We start from the raw sequence: 18,532 nt of genomic DNA, 5'->3' as shown, positions 1-18,532 counted from the left end.
ACAAAATGCAAGAAAACTTGCTTAAAATGCAATATTATGTGAAAATCTGAGATATGAAGGCCAAATCACATAAAGTAACATGAAATAGTATCGAAATATAGGTAAAAATGAATATATTTACGTAATATCAAACTACATGAAAAACGTGAAAAAAGTCACTATTATACCAAATTTGAGGATTTTAACTTCGAATCATAAAGCGTGGTTTCGTATTATTTAGATCCAAGAAAAGACATATGACAATGTTGTTTCCAATACAAATGATAAAAATCAATGTGTTTTCATTAGAATTAACTAAAATGTTCCTGATTTTCCATTTATATTACCGATGGAAGATGAACACGTAAAACCGCTTAATTCCGGCTGAAACGTCGATATATGCGATAAAAACCGAACTTCTCCCCTTTTCAATATCTTACTCAGTATTTTAACGAGAAACAAATAGTTGATTGAAAATGAGGTATTTATGGTTAATTTCTAATCAATTACGTGTTTGCATCATTTTTTTCGTATATTTAAGGAATTACCAACAATAAACTGAAAATTCACAAAAACGTTGAAAAACGGCAAAATATTGCCTAATTCGATGATATTTTGTTTAAATCACATAAAAGAAAAGGGGATGATAAACGTCAAAATATTGCTAAATTCGATGATGTTGAAACAAAATGCAAGAAAACTTGCTTAAAATGGATTATTATGCGAAAATCTGATATATGAAGGCCAAATCACATATCGTGATACAACATGAAATAGTATCGAAATATAGGTAAAAATGAATATATTTACGTAATATCAAACTACATGAAAAACGTGAAGAAAGTCACTATTATACCAAATTTGAGGATTTCAACTTCGAATCATAAAGCGTGGTTTCGTATTATTTAGATCCAAGAAAAGACATATGACAATGTTGTTTCCAATACAAATGATAAAAATCAATGTGTTTTCTTAGAATTAACTAAAAAGTTCCTGATTTTCCGTTTATATTACCGATGGAAGATGTACACGTAAAACTGCTCTATTCCGGCTGAAACGTCGATATATGCAATAAAAACCGAACTTCTCCCTTTTTCAATATATTACTCAGTATTTTAACGAGAAACAAATAGTTGATTGAAAATGAGGTATTTATGGTTAATTTCTAATCAATTACGTGTTTGCATCATTTTTATCGTATATTTAATGAATTAACAAGAATAAACTGAAAATTCACAAAAACGTTGAAAAACGGCAAAAATATTGCCTAATTCGATGATATTTTGTTTAAATCACATAAAGGAAAAGGGGATGATAAACGTCAAAATATTGCTAAATTCAATGATGTTTAGTACGAAACAAAATGCAAGAAAACTTGCTTAAACTGCAATATTATGCGAAAATCTGATATATGAAGGCCAAATCACATATCATGATACTACATGTAATAGTATCGAAATATTGGTAAAAATGAATATATTTACGTAATATGAAAAACGGCTACATGAAAAACGTGAAAAAAGTCACTATTATACCAAATTTGAGGATTTTAACTTCGAATCATAAAGCGACGTTTGGTATTATTTAGATCCAAGAAAAGACATATGACAATGTTGTTTCCAATTCAACAGATAAAAATCAATGTGTTTACATTAGAATTAACTAAATTGTTCCTGATTTTCCGTTTATATTACCGATGGAAGATGTATACGTAAAACCGCTCTATTCCGGTTGAAACGTCGATATATGCAATAAAAACCGAACGTCTCCCCTTTTCAATATCTTACTCAGTATTTCAACGAGAAACAATTAGATGATTGAAAATGAAGTATTTAAGGTTATTATCTAATCAATTACGTGTTTGTATCATTTTTATCGTACATTTAATGAATTAATACCAATAAACTGAAAATTCACAAAAACGTTTAAAAACGGCAAAATATTGCCTGATTCGATGATATTTTGTTTAAATCACTTACAGGAAAAGGGGATGATAAACGTCAAAATATTGCTAAATTCGATGATGTTTAGTACGAAACAAAATGCAAGAAAACTTGCTTAAAATGCCATATTATGTGAAAATCTGAGATATGAAGGCCAAATCACATAAAGTAACATGAAATAGTATCGAAATATAGGTAAAAATGAATATATTTACGTAATATCAAACTACATGAAAAACGTGAAAAAAGTCACTATTATACCAAATTTGAGGATTTTAACTTCGAATCATAAAGCGTGGTTTCGTATTATTTAGATCCAAGAAAAGACATATGACAATGTTGTTTCCAATACAAATGATAAAAATCAATGTGTTTTCATTAGAATTAACTAAAATGTTCCTGATTTTCCGTTTATATTACCGATGGAAGATGTACACGTAAAACCGCTCAATTCCGGCTGAAACGTCGATATATGCGATAAAAACCGAACTTCTCCCCTTTTCAATATCTTACTCAGTATTTTAACGAGAAACAAATAGTTGATTGAAAATGAGGTATTTATGGTTAATTTCTAATCAATTACGTGTTTGCATCATTTTTATCGTATATTTAAGGAATTACCAACAATAAACTGAAAATTCACAAAAACGTTGAAAAACGGCAAAATATTGCCTAATTCGATGATATTTTGTTTAAATCACATAAAAGAAAAGGGGATGATAAACGTCAAAATATTGCTAAATTCGATGATGTTGAAACAAAATGCAAGAAAACTTGCTTAAAATGGATTATTATGCGAAAATCTGAGATATGAAGGCCAAATCACATATCGTGATACAACATGAAATAGTATCGAAATATAGGTAAAAATGAATATATTTACGTAATATCAAACTACATGAAAAACGTGAAGAAAGTCACTATTATACCAAATTTGAGGATTTCAACTTCGAATCATAAAGCGTGGTTTCGTATTATTTAGATCCAAGAAAAGACATATGACAATGTTGTTTCCAATACAAATGATAAAAATCAATGTGTTTTCTTAGAATTAACTAAAAAGTTCCTGATTTTCCGTTTATATTACCGATGGAAGATGTACACGTAAAACTGCTCTATTCCGGCTGAAACGTCGATATATGCAATAAAAACCGAACTTCTCCCTTTTTCAATATATTACTCAGTATTTTAACGAGAAACAAATAGTTGATTGAAAATGAGGTATTTATGGTTAATTTCTAATCAATTACGTGTTTGCATCATTTTTTTCGTATATTTAAGGAATTACCAACAATAAACTGAAAATTCACAAAAACGTTGAAAAACGGCAAAATATTGCCTAATTCGATGATATTTTGTTTAAATCACATAAAAGAAAAGGGGATGATAAACGTCAAAATATTGCTAAATTCGATGATGTTGAAACAAAATGCAAGAAAACTTGCTTAAAATGGATTATTATGCGAAAATCTGATATATGAAGGCCAAATCACATATCGTGATACAACATGAAATAGTATCGAAATATAGGTAAAAATGAATATATTTACGTAATATCAAACTACATGAAAAACGTGAAGAAAGTCACTATTATACCAAATTTGAGGATTTCAACTTCGAATCATAAAGCGTGGTTTCGTATTATTTAGATCCAAGAAAAGACATATGACAATGTTGTTTCCAATACAAATGATAAAAATCAATGTGTTTTCTTAGAATTAACTAAAAAGTTCCTGATTTTCCGTTTATATTACCGATGGAAGATGTACACGTAAAACTGCTCTATTCCGGCTGAAACGTCGATATATGCAATAAAAACCGAACTTCTCCCTTTTTCAATATATTACTCAGTATTTTAACGAGAAACAAATAGTTGATTGAAAATGAGGTATTTATGGTTAATTTCTAATCAATTACGTGTTTGCATCATTTTTATCGTATATTTTTTGAATTAACAAGAATAAACTGAAAATTCACAAAAACGTTGAAAAACGGCAAAAATATTGCCTAATTCGATGATATTTTGTTTAAATCACATAAAGGAAAAGGGGATGATAAACGTCAAAATATTGCTAAATTCAATGATGTTTAGTACGAAACAAAATGCAAGAAAACTTGCTTAAACTGCAATATTATGCGAAAATCTGATATATGAAGGCCAAATCACATATCATGATACTACATGTAATAGTATCGAAATATTGGTAAAAATGAATATATTTACGTAATATGAAAAACGGCTACATGAAAAACGTGAAAAAAGTCACTATTATACCAAATTTGAGGATTTTAACTTCGAATCATAAAGCGACGTTTGGTATTATTTAGATCCAAGAAAAGACATATGACAATGTTGTTTCCAATTCAACAGATAAAAATCAATGTGTTTACATTAGAATTAACTAAATTGTTCCTGATTTTCCGTTTATATTACCGATGGAAGATGTATACGTAAAACCGCTCTATTCCGGTTGAAACGTCGATATATGCAATAAAAACCGAACGTCTCCCCTTTTCAATATCTTACTCAGTATTTCAACGAGAAACAATTAGATGATTGAAAATGAAGTATTTAAGGTTATTATCTAATCAATTACGTGTTTGTATCATTTTTATCGTACATTTAATGAATTAATACCAATAAACTGAAAATTCACAAAAACGTTTAAAAACGGCAAAATATTGCCTGATTCGATGATATTTTGTTTAAATCACTTACAGGAAAAGGGGATGATAAACGTCAAAATATTGCTAAATTCGATGATGTTTAGTACGAAACAAAATGCAAGAAAACTTGCTTAAAATGCCATATTATGTGAAAATCTGAGATATGAAGGCCAAATCACATAAAGTAACATGAAATAGTATCGAAATATAGGTAAAAATGAATATATTTACGTAATATCAAACTACATGCAAAACGTGAAAAAAGTCACTATTATACCAAATTTGAGGATTTTAACTTCGAATCATAAAGCGTGGTTTCGTATTATTTAGATCCAAGAAAAGACATATGACAATGTTGTTTCCAATACAAATGATAAAAATCAATGTGTTTTCATTAGAATTAACTAAAATGTTCCTGATTTTCCGTTTATATTACCGATGGAAGATGTACACGTAAAACCGCTCAATTCCGGCTGAAACGTCGATATATGCGATAAAAACCGAACTTCTCCCCTTTTCAATATCTTACTCAGTATTTTAACGAGAAACAAATAGTTGATTGAAAATGAGGTATTTATGGTTAATTTCTAATCAATTACGTGTTTGCATCATTTTTATCGTATATTTAAGGAATTACCAACAATAAACTGAAAATTCACAAAAACGTTGAAAAACGGCAAAATATTGCCTAATTCGATGATATTTTGTTTAAATCACATAAAAGAAAAGGGGATGATAAACGTCAAAATATTGCTAAATTCGATGATGTTGAAACAAAATGCAAGAAAACTTGCTTAAAATGGATTATTATGCGAAAATCTGAGATATGAAGGCCAAATCACATATCGTGATACAACATGAAATAGTATCGAAATATAGGTAAAAATGAATATATTTACGTAATATCAAACTACATGAAAAACGTGAAGAAAGTCACTATTATACCAAATTTGAGGATTTCAACTTCGAATCATAAAGCGTGGTTTCGTATTATTTAGATCCAAGAAAAGACATATGACAATGTTGTTTCCAATACAAATGATAAAAATCAATGTGTTTTCTTAGAATTAACTAAAAAGTTCCTGATTTTCCGTTTATATTACCGATGGAAGATGTACACGTAAAACTGCTCTATTCCGGCTGAAACGTCGATATATGCAATAAAAACCGAACTTCTCCCTTTTTCAATATATTACTCAGTATTTTAACGAGAAACAAATAGTTGATTGAAAATGAGGTATTTATGGTTAATTTCTAATCAATTACGTGTTTGCATCATTTTTATCGTATATTTAATGAATTAACAAGAATAAACTGAAAATTCACAAAAACGTTGAAAAACGGCAAAAATATTGCCTAATTCGATGATATTTTGTTTAAATCACATAAAGGAAAAGGGGGATGATAAACGTCAAAATATTGCTAAATTCAATGATGTTTAGTACGAAACAAAATGCAAGAAAACTTGCTTAAACTGCAATATTATGCGAAAATCTGATATATGAAGGCCAAATCACATATCATGATACTACATGTAATAGTATCGAAATATTGGTAAAAATGAATATATTTACGTAATATGAAAAACGGCTACATGAAAAACGTGAAAAAAGTCACTATTATACCAAATTTGAGGATTTTAACTTCGAATCATAAAGCGACGTTTGGTATTATTTAGATCCAAGAAAAGACATATGACAATGTTGTTTCCAATTCAACAGATAAAAATCAATGTGTTTACATTAGAATTAACTAAAATGTTCCTGATTTTCCGTTTATATTACCGATGGAAGATGTATACGTAAAACCGCTCTATTCCGGTTGAAACGTCGATATATGCAATAAAAACCGAACTTCTCCCCTTTTCAATATCTTACTCAGTATTTCAACGAGAAACAATTAGATGATTGAAAATGAAGTATTTAAGGTTATTATCTAATCAATTACGTGTTTGTATCATTTTTATCGTACATTTAATGAATTAATACCAATAAACTGAAAATTCACAAAAACGTTTAAAAACGGCAAAATATTGCCTGATTCGATGATATTTTGTTTAAATCACTTACAGGAAAAGGGGATGATAAACGTCAAAATATTGCTAAATTCGATGATGTTTAGTACGAAACAAAATGCAAGAAAACTTGCTTAAAATGCAATATTATGCGAAAATCTGAGATATGAAGGCCAAATCACATATCGTGATACAACATGAAATAGTATCGAAATATTGGTAAAAATGAATATATTTACGTAATATCAAATTACATGAAAAATGTGAAAAAAGTCACTATTATACCAAATTTGAGGATTTTAACTTCGAATCATAAAGCGTGGTTTCGTATTATTTAGATCCAAGAAAAGACATATGACAATGTTGTTTCCAATACATATGATAAAAATCAATGTGTTTTCATTAGAATTAACTAAAATGTTCCTGATTTTCCGTTTATATTACCGATGGAAGATGTACACGTAAAACCGCTCAATTCCGGCTGAAACGTCGATATGTGCGATAAAAACCGAACTTCTCCCCTTTTCAATATCTTACTCAGTATTTTAACGAGAAACAAATAGTTGATTGAAAATGAGGTATTTATGGTTAATTTCTATTCAATTACGTGTTTGCATCATTTTTATCGTATATTTAAGGAATTACCAACAATAAACTGAAAATTGACAAAAACGTTGAAAATTGCCAAAATATTGCCTAATTCGATGATATTTTGTTTAAATCACATAAAAGAAAAGGGGATGATAAACGTCAAAATATTGCTAAATTCGATGTTGTTGAAACAAAATGCAAGAAAACTTGCTTAAAATGCAATATTATGCGAAAATCTGAGATATGAAGGCCAAATCACATATCGTGATACAACATGAAATAGTATCGAAATATAGGTAAAAATGAATATATTTACGTAATATCAAACTACATGAAAAACGTGAAGAAAGTCACTATTATACCAAATTTGAGGATTTCAACTTCGAATCATAAAGCGTGATTTCGTATTATTTAGATCCAAGAAAAGACATATGACAATGTTGTTTCCAATACAAATGATAAAAATCAATGTGTTTTCTTAGAATTAACTAAAAAGTTCCTGATTTTCCGTTTAATTACTGATGGAAGATGTACACGTAAAACTGCTCTATTCCGGCTGAAACGTCGATATATGCAATAAAAACCGAACTTCTCCCTTTTTCAATATATTACTCAGTATTTTAACGAGAAACAAATAGTTGATTGAAAATGAGGTATTTATGGTTAATTTCTAATCAATTACGTGTTTGCATCATTTTTATCGTATATTTAATGAATTAACAACAATAAACTGAAAATTCACAAAAACGTTGAAAAACGGCAAAAATATTGCCTAATTCGATGATATTTTGTTTAAATCACATAAAGGAAAAGGGGATGATAAACGTCAAAATATTGCTAAATTCAATGATGTTTAGTACGAAACAAAATGCAAGAAAACTTGCTTAAACTGCAATATTATGCGAAAATCTGATATATGAAGGCCAAATCACATATCGTGATACTACATGAAATAGTATCGAAATATTGGTAAAAATGAATATATTTACGTAATATGAAAAACGGCTACATGAAAAACGTGAAAAAAGCCACTATTATACCAAATTTGAGGATTTTAACTTCGAATCATAAAGCGACGTTTGGTATTATTTAGATCCAAGAAAAGACATATGACAATGTTGTTTCCAATACAACAGATAAAAATCAATGTGTTTACATTAGAATTAACTAAAATGTTCCTGATTTTCCGTTTATATTACCGATGGAAGATGTACACGTAAAACCGCTCTATTCCGGTTGAAACGTCGATATATGCAATAAAAACCGAACTTCTCCCCTTTTCAATATCTTAGTCAGTATTTCAACGAGAAACAATTAGATGATTGAAAATGAAGTATTTAAGGTTATTATCTAATCAATTACGTGTTTGTATCATTTTTATCGTAGAATTTAATGAATTAATACCAATAAACTGAAAATTCACAAAAACGTTTAAAAACGGCAAAATATTGCCTGATTCGATGATATTTTGTTTAAATCACTTACAGGAAAAGGGGATGATAAACGTCAAAATATTGCTAAATTCGATGATGTTTAGTACGAAACAAAATGCAAGAAAACTTGCTTAAAATGCAATATTATGCGAAAATCTGAGATATAAAGGCCAAATCACATATCGTGATACAACATGAAATAGTATCGAAATATAGGTAAAAATGAATATATTTACGTAATATCAAAGTACATGAAAAACGTGAAAAAAGTCACTATTATACCTAATTTGAGGATTTTAACTTCGAATCATAATGCGACGTTTGGTAATATTTAGATCCAAGAAAAGACATATGACAATGTTGTTTCCAATACAAAAGATAAAAATCAATGTGTTTACATTAGAATTAACTAAAATGTTCCTGATTATTCGTTTATATTACCGATGGAAGATAAACACGTAAAACCGCTCTATTCCGGTTGAAACGTCGATATATGCAATAAAAACCGAACTTCTCCCTTTTCAATATCTTACTCAGTATTTCAACGAGAAACAAATAGATGATTGAAAATGAAGTATTTAAGGTTATTATCTAATCAATTACGTGTTTGTATCATTTTTATCGTATATTTAATGAATTAATACCAATAAACTGAAAATTCACAAAAACGTTTAAAAACGGCAAAATATTGCCTAATTCGATGATATTTTGCTTAAATCACTTACAGGAAAAGGGGATGAAAAACGTTAAAATATTGCTAAATTCGATGATGTTTAGTACGAAACAGAATGCAAGAAAACTTGATTAAAATGCATTATTATGCGAAAATCTGAGATATGGAGGCCAAATCACATATCGTGATACTACATGAAATAGTCTCGAAGTATTTGTAAAAATAAATATATTTACGTAATATCAAACTACATGAAAAACGTGAAAAAAGTCACTAATGTACCAAATTTGAGAATTTTAACTTCGAATCATAAAGCGAGGTTTCGTATTATTTAGATCCAAGAAAAGACATATGACAATGTTGTTTCCAATACAAAAGATAAAAATCAATGTGTTTTCATTAGAATTAACTAAAATGTTCCTGATTTTCCGTTTATATTACCGATGGAAGATGTACACGTAAAACCGCTCTATTCCGGTTGAAACGTCAATATATGCAATAAAAACCGAACTTCTCCCTTTTTCAATATCTTACTCAGTATTTCAACGAGAAACAAATAGATGATTGAAAATGAAGTATTTAAGGTTATTATCTAATCAATTACGTGTTTGTATCATTTTTATTGTATATATAATGAATTAATACCAATAAACTGAATATTCACAACAACGTTTAAAAACGGCAAAACATTGCCTGATTCGATGATATTTTGTTTAAATCACTTACAGGAAAAGGGGATGATAAACGTCAAAATATTGCTAAATTCGATGATGTTTAGTACGAAACAAAATGCAAGAAAACTTGCTTAAAATGCAATATTATGTGAAAATCTGAGATATGAAGGCCAAATCACATAAAGTAACATGAAATAGTATCGAAATATAGGTAAAAATGAATATATTTACGTAATATCAAACTACATGAAAAACGTGAAAAAAGTCACTATTATACCAAATTTAAGGATTTTAACTTCGAATCATAAAGCGTGGTTTCGTATTATTTAGATCCAAGAAAAGACATATGACAATGTTGTTTCCAAAACAAATGATAAAAATCAATGTGTTTACATTAGAATTACCTAAAATGTTCCTGATTTTCCGTTTATATTACCGATGGAAGATGTACACGTAAAACCGCTCTATTCCGGTTGAAAGTCAATATATGCAATAAAAACCGAACTTCTTCCTTTTTCAATATCTTACTCAGTATTTCAACGAGAAACAAATAGATGATTGAAAATGAAGTATTTAAGGTTATTATCTAATCAATTACGTGTTTGTATCATTTTTATCGTATATATAATGAATTAACAACAATAAACTGAAAATTCACAAAAACGTTTAAAAACGGCAAAATATTGCCTGATTCGATGATATTTTGTTTAAATCACTTACAGGAAAAGGGGATGATAAACGTCAAAATATTGCTAAATTCGATAATGTTTAGTACGAAACAAAATGCAGGAAAACTTGCTTAAAATGCAATATTATGCGAAAATCTGAGATATGAAGGCCAAATCACATATCGTGATACAACATGAAATAGTATCGAAATATTGGTAAAAATGAATATATTTACGTAATATCAAACTACATGAAAAACGTGAAAAAGTCACTATTATACCAAATTTGAGGATTTTAACTTCGAATCATAAGTGTGGTTTCTTATTATTTAGATCCAAGAAAAGACATATAACAATGTTGTTTCCAATACAAATGATAAAAATCAATGTGTTTTCTTAGAATTAACTAAAATGTTCCTGATTTTCCGTTTATATTACCGATGGAAGATGTACACGTAAAACTGCTCTATTCCGGCTGAAACGTCGATATATGCAATAAAAACCGAACTTCTCCCTTTTTCAATATATTACTCAGTATTTTAACGAGAAACAAATAGTTGATTGAAAATGAGGTATTTATGGTTAATTTCTAATCAATTACGTGTTTGCATCATTTTTATCGTATATTTAATGAATTAACAACAATAAACTGAAAATTCACAAAAACGTTGAAAAACGGCAAAAATATTGACTAATTCGATGATATTTTGTTTAAATCACATAAAGAAAAAGGGGATGATAAACGTCAAAATATTGCTAAATTCAATGATGTTTAGTACGAAACAAAATGCAAGAAAACTTGCTTAAACTGCAATATTATGCGAAAATCTGATATATGAAGGCCAAATCACATATCGTGATACTACATGAAATAGTATCGAAATATTGGTAAAAATGAATATATTTACAGAATATGAAAAACGGCTAAATGAAAAACGTGAAAAAAGTCACTATTATACCAAATTTGAGGATTTTAACTTCGAATCATAAAGCGACGTTTGGTATTATTTAGATCCAAGAAAAGACATGACAATGTTGTTTCCAATACAAAAGAAAAAAATCCACGTGTTTACATTAGAATTAACTAAAATGTTCCTGATTTTCCGTTTATATTACCGATGGAAGATGTACACGTAAAACCGCTCTATTCCGGTTGAAAAGTCGATATATGCAATTAAAACCGAACTTCTCCCCTTTTCAATATCTTAGTCAGTATTTCAACGAGAAACAATTAGATGATTGAAAATGAAGTATTTAAGGTTATTATCTAATCAATTACGTGTTTGTATCATTTTTATCGTAGAATTTAATGAATTAATACCAATAAACTGAAAATTCACAAAAACGTTTAAAAACGGCAAAATATTGCCTGATTCGATGATATTTTGTTTAAATCACTTACAGGAAAAGGGGATGATAAACGTCAAAATATTGCTAAATTCGATGATGTTTAGTACGAAACAAAATGCAAGAAAACTTGCTTAAAATGCAATATTATGCGAAAATCTGAGATATAAAGGCCAAATCACATATCGTGATACAACATGAAATAGTATCGAAATATAGGTAAAAATGAATATATTTACGTAATATCAAAGTACATGAAAAACGTGAAAAAAGTCACTATTATACCTAATTTGAGGATTTTAACTTCGAATCATAAAGCGACGTTTGGTAATATTTAGATCCAAGAAAAGACATATGACAATGTTGTTTCCAATACAAAAGATAAAAATCAATGTGTTTACATTAGAATTAACTAAAATGTTCCTGATTATTCGTTTATATTACCGATGGAAGATAAACACGTAAAACCGCTCTATTCCGGTTGAAACGTCGATATATGCAATAAAAACCGAACTTCTCCCTTTTCAATATCTTACTCAGTATTTCAACGAGAAACAAATAGATGATTGAAAATGAAGTATTTAAGGTTATTATCTAATCAATTACGTGTTTGTATCATTTTTATCGTATATTTAATGAATTAATACCAATAAACTGAAAATTCACAAAAACGTTTAAAAACGGCAAAATATTGCCTAATTCGATGATATTTTGCTTAAATCACTTACAGGAAAAGGGGATGGAAAACGTTAAAATATTGCTAAATTCGATGATGTTTAGTACGAAACAGAATGCAAGAAAACTTGATTAAAATGCATTATTATGCGAAAATCTGAGATATGGAGGCCAAATCACATATCGTGATACTACATGAAATAGTCTCGAAGTATTTGTAAAAATAAATATATTTACGTAATATCAAACTACATGAAAAACGTGAAAAAAGTCACTAATGTACCAAATTTGAGAATTTTAACTTCGAATCATAAAGCGAGGTTTCGTATTATTTAGATCCAAGAAAAGACATATGACAATGTTGTTTCCAATACAAAAGATAAAAATCAATGTGTTTTCATTAGAATTAACTAAAATGTTCCTGATTTTCCGTTTATATTACCGATGGAAGATGTACACGTAAAACCGCTCTATTCCGGTTGAAACGTCAATATATGCAATAAAAACCGAACTTCTCCCTTTTTCAATATCTTACTCAGTATTTCAACGAGAAACAAATAGATGATTGAAAATGAAGTATTTAAGGTTATTATCTAATCAATTACGTGTTTGTATCATTTTTATTGTATATATAATGAATTAATACCAATAAACTGAATATTCACAACAACGTTTAAAAACGGCAAAACATTGCCTGATTCGATGATATTTTGTTTAAATCACTTACAGGAAAAGGGGATGATAAACGTCAAAATATTGCTAAATTCGATGATGTTTAGTACGAAACAAAATGCAAGAAAACTTGCTTAAAATGCAATATTATGTGAAAATCTGAGATATGAAGGCCAAATCACATAAAGTAACATGAAATAGTATCGAAATATAGGTAAAAATGAATATATTTACGTAATATCAAACTACATGAAAAACGTGAAAAAAGTCACTATTATACCAAATTTAAGGATTTTAACTTCGAATCATAAAGCGTGGTTTCGTATTATTTAGATCCAAGAAAAGACATATGACAATGTTGTTTCCAATACAAATGATAAAAATCAATGTGTTTACATTAGAATTACCTAAAATGTTCCTGATTTTCCGTTTATATTACCGATGGAAGATGTACACGTAAAACCGCTCTATTCCGGTTGAAAGTCAATATATGCAATAAAAACCGAACTTCTTCCTTTTTCAATATCTTACTCAGTATTTCAACGAGAAACAAATAGATGATTGAAAATGAAGTATTTAAGGTTATTATCTAATCAATTACGTGTTTGTATCATTTTTATCGTATATATAATGAATTAACAACAATAAACTGAAAATTCACAAAAACGTTTAAAAACGGCAAAATATTGCCTGATTCGATGATATTTTGTTTAAATCACTTACAGGAAAAGGGGATGATAAACGTCAAAATATTGCTAAATTCGATAATGTTTAGTACGAAACAAAATGCAGGAAAACTTGCTTAAAATGCAATATTATGCGAAAATCTGAGATATGAAGGCCAAATCACATATCGTGATACAACATGAAATAGTATCGAAATATTGGTAAAAATGAATATATTTACGTAATATCAAACTACATGAAAAACGTGAAAAAGTCACTATTATACCAAATTTGAGGATTTTAACTTCGAATCATAAGTGTGGTTTCGTATTATTTAGATCCAAGAAAAGACATATAACAATGTTGTTTCCAATACAAATGATAAAAATCAATGTGTTTTCTTAGAATTAACTAAAATGTTCCTGATTTTCCGTTTATATTACCGATGGAAGATGTACACGTAAAACTGCTCTATTCCGGCTGAAACGTCGATATATGCAATAAAAACCGAACTTCTCCCTTTTTCAATATATTACTCAGTATTTTAACGAGAAACAAATAGTTGATTGAAAATGAGGTATTTATGGTTAATTTCTAATCAATTACGTGTTTGCATCATTTTTATCGTATATTTAATGAATTAACAACAATAAACTGAAAATTCACAAAAACGTTGAAAAACGGCAAAAATATTGACTAATTCGATGATATTTTGTTTAAATCACATAAAGAAAAAGGGGATGATAAACGTCAAAATATTGCTAAATTCAATGATGTTTAGTACGAAACAAAATGCAAGAAAACTTGCTTAAACTGCAATATTATGCGAAAATCTGATATATGAAGGCCAAATCACATATCGTGATACTACATGAAATAGTATCGAAATATTGGTAAAAATGAATATATTTACAGAATATGAAAAACGGCTAAATGAAAAACGTGAAAAAAGTCACTATTATACCAAATTTGAGGATTTTAACTTCGAATCATAAAGCGACGTTTGGTATTATTTAGATCCAAGAAAAGACATGACAATGTTGTTTCCAATACAAAAGAAAAAAATCCACGTGTTTACATTAGAATTAACTAAAATGTTCCTGATTTTCCGTTTATATTACCGATGGAAGATGTACACGTAAAACCGCTCAATTCCGGCTGAAACGTCGATATATGCGATAAAAACCGAACTTCTCCCCTTTTCAATATCTTACTCAGTATTTTAACGAGAAACAAATAGTTGATTGAAAATCAGGTATTTATGGTTAATTTCTAATCAATTACGTGTTTGCATCATTTTTATCGTATCTTTAAGGAATTACCAACAATAAACTGAAAATTCACAAAAACGTTGAAAAACGGCAAAATATTGCCTAATTCGATGATATTTTGTTTAAATCACATAAAAGAAAAGGGGATGATAAACGTCAAAATATTGCTAAATTCGATGATGTTGAAACAAAATGCAAGAAAACTTGCTTAAAATGGAATATTATGCGAAAATCTGAGATATGAAGGCCAAATCACATATCGTGATACAACATGAAATAGTATCGAAATATAGGTAAAAATGAATATATTTACGTAATATAAAACTACATGAAAAACGTGAAGAAAGTCACTATTATACCAAATTTGAGGATTTTAACTTCGAATCATAAAGCGTGGTTTCGTATTATTTAGATCCAAGAAATGACATATGACAATGTTGTTTCCAATACAAATGATAAAAATCAATGTGTTTACATTAGAATTACCTAAAATGTTCCTGATTTTCCGTTTATATTACCGATGGAAGATGTACACGTAAAACCGCTCTATTCCGGTCGAAACGTCGATATATGCAATAAAAACCGAACTTCTCCCCTTTTCAATATCTTACTCAGTATTTCAACGAGAAACAATTAGATGATTGAAAATGAAGTATTTAAGGTTATTATCTAATCAATTACGTGTTTGTATCATTTTTATCGTACATTTAATGAATTAATACCAATAAACTGAAAATTCACAAAAACGTTTAAAAACGGCAAAATATTGCCTGATTCGATGATATTTTGTTTAAATCACTTACAGGAAAACGGGATGATAAACGTCAAAATATTGCTAAATTCGATGATGTTTAGTACGAAACAAAATGCAAGAAAACTTGCTAAAAATGCAATATTATGCGAAAATCTTAAATATGAAGGCCAAATCACATATCGTGATACAACATGAAATAGAATCGAAATATTGGTAAAAATGAATATATTTACGTAATATCAAACTACATGAAAAATGTGAAAAAAGTCACTATTATACCAAATTTGAGGATTTTAACTTCGAATCATAAAGCGTGGTTTCGTATTATTTAGATCCAAGAAAAGACATATGCCAATGTTGTTTCCAATACAAATGATAAAAATTAATGTGTTTTCATTAGAATTAACTAAAATGTTCCTGATTTTCCGTTTATATTACCGATGGAAGATGTACACGTAAAACCGCTCAATTCCGGCTGAAACGTCGATATATGCAATAAAAACCGAACTTCTCCCCTTTTTAATATCTTACTCAGTATTTTAACGAGAAACAAATAGTTGATTGAAAATGAGGTATTTATGGTTAATTTCTAATCAATTACGTGTTTGCATCATTTTTATCGTATATTTAATGAATTACCAACAATAAACTGAAAATTCACAAAAACGTTGAAAAACGGCAAAATATTGCCTAATTCGATGATATTTTGTTTAAATCACATAAAAGAAAAGGGGATGATAAACGTCAAAATATTGCTAAATTTGATGATGTTGAAACAAAATGCAAGAAAACTTGCTTAAAATGGAATATTATGCGAAAATCTGATATATGAAGGCTAAATCACATATCGTGATACTACATGAAATAGTATCGAAATATTGGTAAAAATGAATATATTTACGTAATATGAAAAACGGCTACATGAAAAACGTGAAAAAAGTCACTATTATACCAAATTTGAGGATTTTAACTTCGAATCATAAAGCGACGTTTGGTATTATTTAGATCCAAGAAAAGACATATGACAATGTTGTTTCGAATACAAAAGATAAAAATCAATGTGTTTACATTAGAATTAACTAAAATGTTCCTGATTTTCCGTTTATATTACCGATGGAAGATGTACACGTAAAACCGCTCTATTCCGGTTGAAACGTCGATATATGCAATAAAAACCGAACTTCTCCCCTTTTCAATATCTTACTCAGTATTTCAACGAGAAACAATTAGATGATTGAAAATGAAGTATTTAAGGTTATTATCTAATCAATTACGTGTTTGTATCATTTTTATCGTACATTTAATGAATTAATACCAATAAACTGAATATTCACAAAAACGTTTAAAAACGGCAAAATATTGCCTGATTCGATGATATTTTGTTTAAATCACTTACAGGAAAAGGGGATGATAAACGTCAAAATATTGCTAAATTAGATGATGTTTAGTACGAAACAAAATGCAAGAAAACTTGCTTAAAATGCAATATTATGCGAAAATCTGGGATATGAAGGCCAAATCACATATCGTGATACAACATGAAATAGTATCGAAATATTGGTAAAAATGAATATATTTACGTAATATCAAACTACATGAAAAATGTGAAAAAAGTCACTATTATACCAAATTTGAGGATTTTAACTTCGAATCATAAAGCGTGGTTTCGTATTATTTAGATCCAAGAAAAGACATATGACAATGTTGTTTCCAATACAAATGATAAAAATCAATGTGTTTTCATTAGAATTAACTAAAATGTTCCTGATTATTCGTTTATATTACCGATGGAAGATAAACACGTAAAACCGCTCTATTCCGGTTGAAACGTCGATATATGCAAAAAAAACCGAACTTCTCCCTTTTCAATATCTTACTCAGTATTTCAACGAGAAACAAATAGATGATTGAAAATGAAGTATTTAAGGTTATTATCTAATCAATTACGTGTTTGTATCATTTTTATCGTATATTTAATGAATTAATACCAATAAACTGAAAATTCACAAAAACGTTTAAAAACGGCAAAATATTGCCTAATTCGATGATATTTTGCTTAAATCACTTACAGGAAAAGGGGATGATAAACGTAAAATATTGCTAAATTCGATGATGTTTAGTACGAAACAGAATGCAAGAAAACTTGCTTAAAATGCAATATTATGCGAAAATCTGAGAAATGGAGGCCAAATCACATATCATGATACTACATGAAATAGTATCGAAGTATTTGTAAAAATGAATATATTTACGTAATATCAAACTACATGAAAAACGTGAAAAAAGTCACTATTATACCAAATTTGAGGATTTTAACTACGAATCATAAAGCGAGGTTTCGTATTATTTAGATCCAAGAAAAGACATATGACAATGTTGTTTCCAATACAAAAGATAAAAATCAATGTGTTTTCATTAGAATTAACTAAAATGTTCCTGATTTTCCGTTTATATTACCGATGGAAGATGTACACGTAAAACTGCTCTATTCTGGTTGAAACGTCA

Source organism: Procambarus clarkii, chromosome 85 (assembly GCF_040958095.1).
Source record: "Procambarus clarkii isolate CNS0578487 chromosome 85, FALCON_Pclarkii_2.0, whole genome shotgun sequence".
In the NCBI taxonomy this organism is placed as follows: Eukaryota; Metazoa; Arthropoda; class Malacostraca; order Decapoda; family Cambaridae; genus Procambarus; species Procambarus clarkii.
Note: the sequence above shows the minus strand (reverse complement) of the source record.